Source organism: Petromyzon marinus, unplaced genomic scaffold (genome assembly GCF_048934315.1).
Source record: "Petromyzon marinus isolate PM22_M1 ecotype Great Lakes invasive population unplaced genomic scaffold, UKy_Petmar_22M1.pri1.0 PM_G_Scaffold_60, whole genome shotgun sequence".
NCBI classification, from domain to species: domain Eukaryota; kingdom Metazoa; phylum Chordata; class Hyperoartia; order Petromyzontiformes; family Petromyzontidae; genus Petromyzon; species Petromyzon marinus.
In genome coordinates, this window is record NW_027423014.1 from 845001 (window position 1) to 852385 (window position 7385).

At 46.4% G+C, this 7385-nt stretch overlaps 1 protein-coding gene and 1 pseudogene across 1 annotated transcript in view; both read left to right on the forward strand.

Annotated features, from left to right (window-relative positions):
- LOC142919527 (uncharacterized) overlaps positions 1 to 232 on the forward strand; it is a 19960-nt gene extending 19728 nt beyond the window's left edge. Inside the window, exon 8 of the mRNA XM_076062470.1 lies at positions 1 to 232. This exon is cut by the window's left edge and continues 405 nt beyond it. The gene's annotated coding sequence lies outside the window, so the exon portion shown is untranslated.
- LOC142919530 (large ribosomal subunit protein eL43-like) overlaps positions 1 to 7156 on the forward strand; it is an 8358-nt pseudogene extending 1202 nt beyond the window's left edge.
- Positions 7157 to 7385: the final 229 nt, after the last annotated feature.

A 7385-nucleotide genomic window follows, 5' to 3' on the forward strand; every position in this document is an offset into this window, starting at 1 on the left:
ACTGCTCTTACTGAGCAACAGACGGTGCCACTACTTGTGGTGAGGGTCAAAGTGCGTCTGCCCACGTAGGGCGGCGGTGTTCACGTTGTTGTTGTTGCTCTACGTCACTACAACTTGTTGTTGTTGCTCTACGTCACTACAACTTGTTGTTGCTCTACATCACTACAACTTGTTGTTGTTGCTCTACGTCACTACAACTTGTTGTTGTTGAATAAAGAAGCCCTACAAGTATTGCCGACTCCCCAACTGCGTCACTACAACTTGTTGTTGACTTAAAGCTTTCGCGAGTGCAGGAATTCATATTCTTTGGGGGACTTTCTATAAAGTCACGTGGGATATGTTCAGAAATAATCAAATAAACAAAGAAAACTACGACGTCTCGATCGCAACGCAGGTGACCGTCATCAGGAGGGGAAGAAGTGGGGCGATCGCTAAAGGCAAAGAAGAAGAAGCTGTTTTAAAGGATTAAAACGGGCGCAGCTCCAGCGTCCTGGATCACAAGCGGAGATGTTCACGTGAACTGGGAGAATCGACACAAGGGTGGAAAAATTTACAACTTGCGGTGATGTTCACGTGAACTGGGAGAATCGAGAGAAGGGTGGACGCATGAGCCGTGGAGAAATAAACAACTTGCGGTTATGTTCACGTGAACTGGGAGAATCGAGAGAAGGGTGGACGCATGAGCCGTGGAGAAATTAACAACTTGCGGTGAAGTTCACGTGAACTGGGAGAATCAAGACAAGGGTTGACGTATGAGCCGTGGAGAAATTAACAACTTGCGGTGATGTTCACGTGAAATGGGAGAATCAAGATAAGGGTTGACGTATGAGCCGTGGAGAAATTAACAACTTGCGGTGATGTTCACGTGAAATGGGAGAATCGAGAGAAGGGTGGACGCATGAGCCGTGGAGAAATAAACAACTTGCGGTTATGTTCACGTGAACTGGGAGAATCGAGAGAAGGGTGGACGCATGAGCCGTGGAGAAATTAACAACTTGCGGTGAAGTTCACGTGAACTGGGAGAATCAAGACAAGGGTTGACGTATGAGCCGTGGAGAAATTAACAACTTGCGGTGATGTTCACGTGAAATGGGAGAATCAAGATAAGGGTTGACGTATGAGCCGTGGAGAAATGAACAACTTGCGGTGATGTTCACGTGAAATGGGAGAATCGAGAGAAGGGTGGACGCATGAGCCGTGGAGAAATTAACAACTTGCGGTGATGTTCACGTGAACTGGGAGAATCGAGAGAAGGGTGGACGCACGAGCCGTGGAGAAATTAACAACTTGCGGTGGGCCCAATGCACAGGGCGACACCGCGGGAACTGGAATTGATGGTCCCATCTTTAGTAAAATAAAACGAACATTGGGAGGTGACAGGATGGACACATCACAGCCAGTTACGACTTAAACTGGTCCATGACGTCCTTCCAATGATTGCTGAGTCTGTACCCATCCTCTCGGTTAAAATTGTGTCTGTGGATGGCCTCAATAACGAATCTTTGCTGATAGCCAGTGGGCTTACAAAGTAACTTCGTCTTAGAGAAATCTATTTCGCATGAGCCAACCGCATTAAAACAATGATCAGCCACGGCCGAGGTGTTGATCCTTCCGTGTTTCAAATCCGCCTTCTGCTCACGAACACGGCCCGATTAGTGTCGCTTAAATTTAGATTTAAAGCTTTCGTGACTGCAGTAATTCATATTCTTAGCTCTTTCGGTAAAGTCACGTTGAAGGGAAACAATAAAATAATAAAATATATATAAAACAATAAAAATTATCACGACGTTTCGACCAGTTCACGTGGTCGTTTGTGTTATGGTCGAAACGTCGTGAGAATTTGTATTGTTTTATATATATTTTATTATTTTATTGTTTCCCTTCAACGTGACTTACCGAAAGAGCTAAGAATAAGTGTCGCTTAGTTTCCCCAATGTAACTGCTGCCGCAGACACAGCTTGTGTTTGTAGACGCCGGGGTATTGCACGTCAGGGATCAACATCCTTCGCAGATGGGATTAGCTCACAGATTTTACGCACTGTGTTAAATCGAGCCTGGATCTAATGTGTTTGCTCAGGATTTTTGAAGTATTTTTGGTGACCCCTGCTAATGTATGGCAAGGTGATGGTTTTGATTGGGTCCTCAGATGGTTCTTTCCCAACAGGTGGGGTGATAGCTTTACGGATTGTGTGGTCCGAATATCCATTCGTCTTGAGAGCTTGGTGCAAGTGTTTCAGTTTTTCAGTTTCTTTATTTTGGTATAGCCCTGTGAGCCATTCGGCTCTTGAATCGGGTGCAACCACAACAAACAAAAAAAACAAAAATACGAACAAGAAAACATCTTAAAGTGATTCATCTTCTTTGGTTCTTTCGGTAACGTCACGTAGAATGATAATAAAATAATAAATTGATAAAATAAAATAACACAATAATATTCTCAATAATAATATTCTCAATATTATTGTGTTATTTTATTTTATCAATGTATTATTTTATTCTCATTTTACGTGGTGACTTTACCGAAAGAACCAAAGAAGATGAATCCTTGCAGTCATGAAAGCTTTAAATCGAAATAAAATCTTAAAGTGACTACTTTGTGTGACTGTGCAAACAGAAAATCCAGGAAAAAAACAGCAAAATATTCCTGAAAAAAGCACCGTGCACCAACGCTGTGTGCAAAAAATCCCAGTGGGATGCAGGTCAAACAACAACAACCACAACAACCACAAGAAAACTTAGATTAAGGCCATCAGTCTAACTCCGTACTACAAAAAAACAAACATGTCCAAACCAAAAAACGTTTTCCAAATCACCAAAAAATAAAGCCATTATTGCAACGTAACAGTGATCACAGGGACTGTGACCGAATTTGTACAATAAACTACATAAATAACATGTAACACCAAATCCTAGAGCCATAGCTGGCTGCATGAGTTACTCCACAACAACAGAAGCATCGGTCGGAGTATCACATTTTTCAATGCACCTTTAAGATAAGCACGCTGGCTAGGTGATGATGGTTGGATGATACATCGAGCTCTATGGTGTAGAGACTCTTCCCCATCTTATCCCCCTCTCGTCCGTCTACGTGTGGAGGGAGTGGTGTTGGATGGAGGGGGGAGGGAGGAGAGGTGAACGCCTTGGCAAACCTTCACTGAGCGTCTCTTCTGGCTGGGTTCATCATTAATTGTGGTCCTTCGCTCTGGCTGGGTTCATCATTAATTGTGGTCCTTCTCTCTGGCTGGGTTCATCATTAATTGTGGTCCTTCTCTCTGGCTGGATTCATCATTAATTGTGGTCCTTCTCTCTGGCTGGGTTCATCATTAATTGGGGTCCTTCTCTCTGGCTGGGTTCATCATTAATTGGGGTCCTTCGCTATGACTGGGTTCATCACAGTGTCACTGTGTGTCACTGTGTGTCACACTGTGTCACACTGTGTCACAGTGTTACAGTGTTACACTGTGACACACTGTGTCACTGTGTAACACTTACACTGTAACACTGTAACACACAGTGTGACACTGTGACACATTGTGTCACACTGTGTCACTGTGTCACACTGTGTAACACTGTGTCACTGTAACACACTGTGTGACACACACACTGTGACACACACACTGTGTGTGTCACAGTGTGTATCTGGTGAGTCTATGGGTCTCTGTGTGCTGAGTCTGAGTCTCTGTGTGATGAGTCTATGTATCTCTGTGTGGTGAGTCTATGGGTCTCTCTGTGCTGAGTCTATGAGTCTCTGTGTGTGCTGTGAAGAAGGGCCTTTGCTCGAAACGTCACCTATTATGTTTTTTTTAGGTCTCCAAGTTATTGACGAATTTGCCGCGTTTTATTGCTGTTTGTGCACCACTGCGAATGCGGAATCTCAAAAGTATTTGTTACGTTGGAGCTGGAGCACACTTTGATGAGGTCATCACGTTTGAGCTCGCGAGTGACTTCGACACGTGAATAATATTGCTTCGCGTGATGACATCATCTTGCGATACACTAGCGGTCATGCTCGCGTGATGACGTCATGGGGCAGGAGCCCCTAGTCGCGCATGCGCAGTGAGGACTCCCTTCTTTCCGCCACAGCCGCCCGCCATGGTGGGTTTCTACGTCCGCGGCCATCCGAGGCTTCGCGATCCGTGTTCATCCTCGGCCATGGAGCTCTCCTCGCGGGAACTCGCGTGCTCAGAATGTCGCCGCCGCCTTGCTTCGTGACTGTGTGCAGCTATTTATTGTCGGAGTGTCCTGGTTTTAGCGACTTCGGTGTTGGCTTAGATTCGAGGGCGGCAGGCCCCCTGGCTTCGCGGCCATTGAACGTCAACTTGTTTAGGCCTCGCCTGTGGTCCAATGGACGCGTTGATAAATAGTTATACTCGTTATAGTTACACGCTGTTTAGTTACCGATTACGTTCCGCGCTGCGTTATTCATTGGTGCGAGTTTTATATGTGCGTTGTTTTCGCCGTGGTCTATCCACTGTTAGATGAAAGCAGTCCGCCTCTTTTTAACGACCTTGCGACTCGCCTGTTTGTGTTGCGCGGCGAAACGATTGATGGTGACAGACGCCTTCGCTGGGTTGCGAGTGTGGCTTAGACGGCCACGGTGTCGATCTATTTCATCGGTTGGACGAGCATGTATTCAACCCACCACCGAGCTCGCGCAAGTAGCCTGTTTGGCTGCAGGTTGCACCGCAAGTGATGGCGTCTTAAGAAACCGCCTGTCCAGCAGCTGTGGACAGAAAATGCCATAAGCATCATATAGGCCGCGGGACTCGGTTGGGGATCGGTGCAGTAGTACTACGCTTATACAGTGCTTGTGATGCCTCGACACCTTCCAACTTGGTGTGGGAGAGTAGCAGCAGCACGAGACGTGCGTGTTGGCGCGGTCATTCTCTCATCCAGCAGTGGATTGACCTGAGGACTGTTGGCGTCCTAAACCTGCTTGGAGAGTTGCCGCAGGTTTCCCTTCAAAAATATTCCTCGCTGGGTTCTTGATTGGTTTTATGTGCACATGGCTCAACACACGAGACCAGGCATCTGAATAATATATTTAACGTTTTTGTGCGGATTTAAATAATTTCCCGAGTGTTGACAATGTTTCATCTCCATACAGGTCTTCTTGGATTAGATCGCGTAAATATGCAAATGTGTCGTTAAACCTGCCACCGGCCGATTAGTAAGGTTTGTCACGTAATCAGAACGTGCCAATTCGTTACTAGTACGGCACAAATCTGGCTGTCGCCTGATGAAGCTAGGTGTAATTACTGGCGAAACGTCGTACTCAGATTGTAAATGTTGTGGCTTGGCTCTCCAACACTGATGTGCTGTACTAGTATACTACACAATACACTACACTATACAATACACTAGTGCTGTACTAGTAACGAATTGGCATGTTCAGTTTACGTGACAACCCTTACTAGTTGGCTGTGTCGGGTGGTGGCGGGTTTTATCGACACTTTTATATATTTACGCCATCTAACCCAAAAAACTCTACTATGGATGATTAGTGGTCGCGGAAACCTACGTGTTAAACTGAATGTTTAATCTGCAATGCAGTAAATTGCCGATGTGTAGGGTATTCCACGCCACCAGACCTTAATGTTTACTGTTGTACGTAAACCGTTCTGGTGGTGTGGTTCGTTAAACTATCCTTTAGCCTTTGTCTACTGCGACCTATTCGATTTTGCCCAACCTCTTCGTGCTGAAAGCGTGCCATAGGTAATTGTAGACTTATGGGTGGCAATTGTTCTTATAAGGGCGAGTAAAATATAAACTTGAATATTGTTTTGTTTGGGAAGTCTGTCGTAATGTGACCTTGGTGCGAAGCATCTGAGCGGATATAAAACGCTGCGTGTCCAGGAAAATGACGTTTTGTGTGGTCTTTGCTTTCGGCTCTCTTTCTCCGTTAGGCAAAGCGCACGAAGAAGGTTGGCATTGTGGGCAAGTATGGCACGCGGTACGGCGCGTCCCTGCGTAAGATGGTGAAGAAAATCTAGATCAGCCAGCACGCCAAGTACACGTGCTCCTTCTGCGGCAAGGTGAGGGGCGCCAACCCACATGGCAATAGGGGCACGTCTGGGCGTTATCCGGTGGCTCGCGCTGGTTGGGTCAAGTTGTGAGTGCCAGCCTGCAAAGGTCAAGATTGCAATTGGGTGGTGGTCGTCACCGGCAATGGTTGCCTCAATAGGTTTTTTTGCGAATAAAATTGGGCCTGGACTACTGTCCTTGGAGTTGCAGGGCAGAAAAAGCAGTCTCAGGTACGACTGCCTCGACCCTTAAACCGACTACAATAACAGGTCATCGGCTAATAAAGCAAGACTTTAAAGGACCGATAAAAAGTTAAACGTCGTTACCCCAAGGAGTGGCAGTGGCTGTTTCTGTCTGGGTAAATGGGATATGGCTTCTTTCAATTTTAATTTCAGACGTTACACGTGACTAACCCAGGGTTTTGTCGCCTGTGTACACCGATCACTGTTCATTAAACACTCTTCTAGACATTCTCATTTGCTAGACACAACTCCCATCGCTTCCTCTGCCCTACCAATTTGCCGTGGTTGCTCATGATAAATGCACTACCAGTGAAGATTTCCATCCACAATTCCCATAAATTGCCCTCGTGTTGTCCTTAACAAATTGGGGTCCTCGTGTTTTAGTACACGCACACGTGTTGTGCTCACGCTTGTTAACTGTGTGCCTTGACCGGTGATTTCCGCTCAGTGTACCTGTGGTGCTCGTGTTGTCCTTGTGAAAGCCAGACCAAGATGAAGAGGAGGGTGGTGGGCATCTGGCACTGCGGCTCGTGCACGAAGACCGTGGCAGGAGGTGCATGGACCTACAAGTACGTCTTGCACGCTATGTTGAGCCAAAGCCTAAGATGCTTTTACCGTTCCTTATCGTTTTCTGTAATATTTTCAAAGGTAATTATTTTGAAAATGACCAAGGTGTGTATTATTAGGATGAAGGTTTAGAAGTGTTTATTACGATGTCACCCAATGTGTGTAACCGCCCGTTCCTCCTTCAGCACGACCTCGGCTGTCACAGTGAGGTCTGCCATCCGCCGCCTGCGTGAGCTGAAGGACCAGCGAGGGACCCTTCCCACACTGCTCACACCACCGTCCTAGCACACCAGGGAGATCACAATAAAGTGTATATGAACCAGCATCAGTGCCTGTGCGTTTTTTGTTCTGTGCAGTGTGCTCTTCATTTCTGCATCATTGCTCGCGAATTGGGAAATGACAAAGCACCATTGCTGCCACCCCCCCCCCTCACATCGCTAATGCCCACTTAGTGACCAGTGATGCTGCGTTCATTCACATGGTGCCACTTGGGTGAGCTGGTGCAAGGCATCTCAAGTTGTACTGCAGAGTTGTATTAAGTGTTGAGGACAT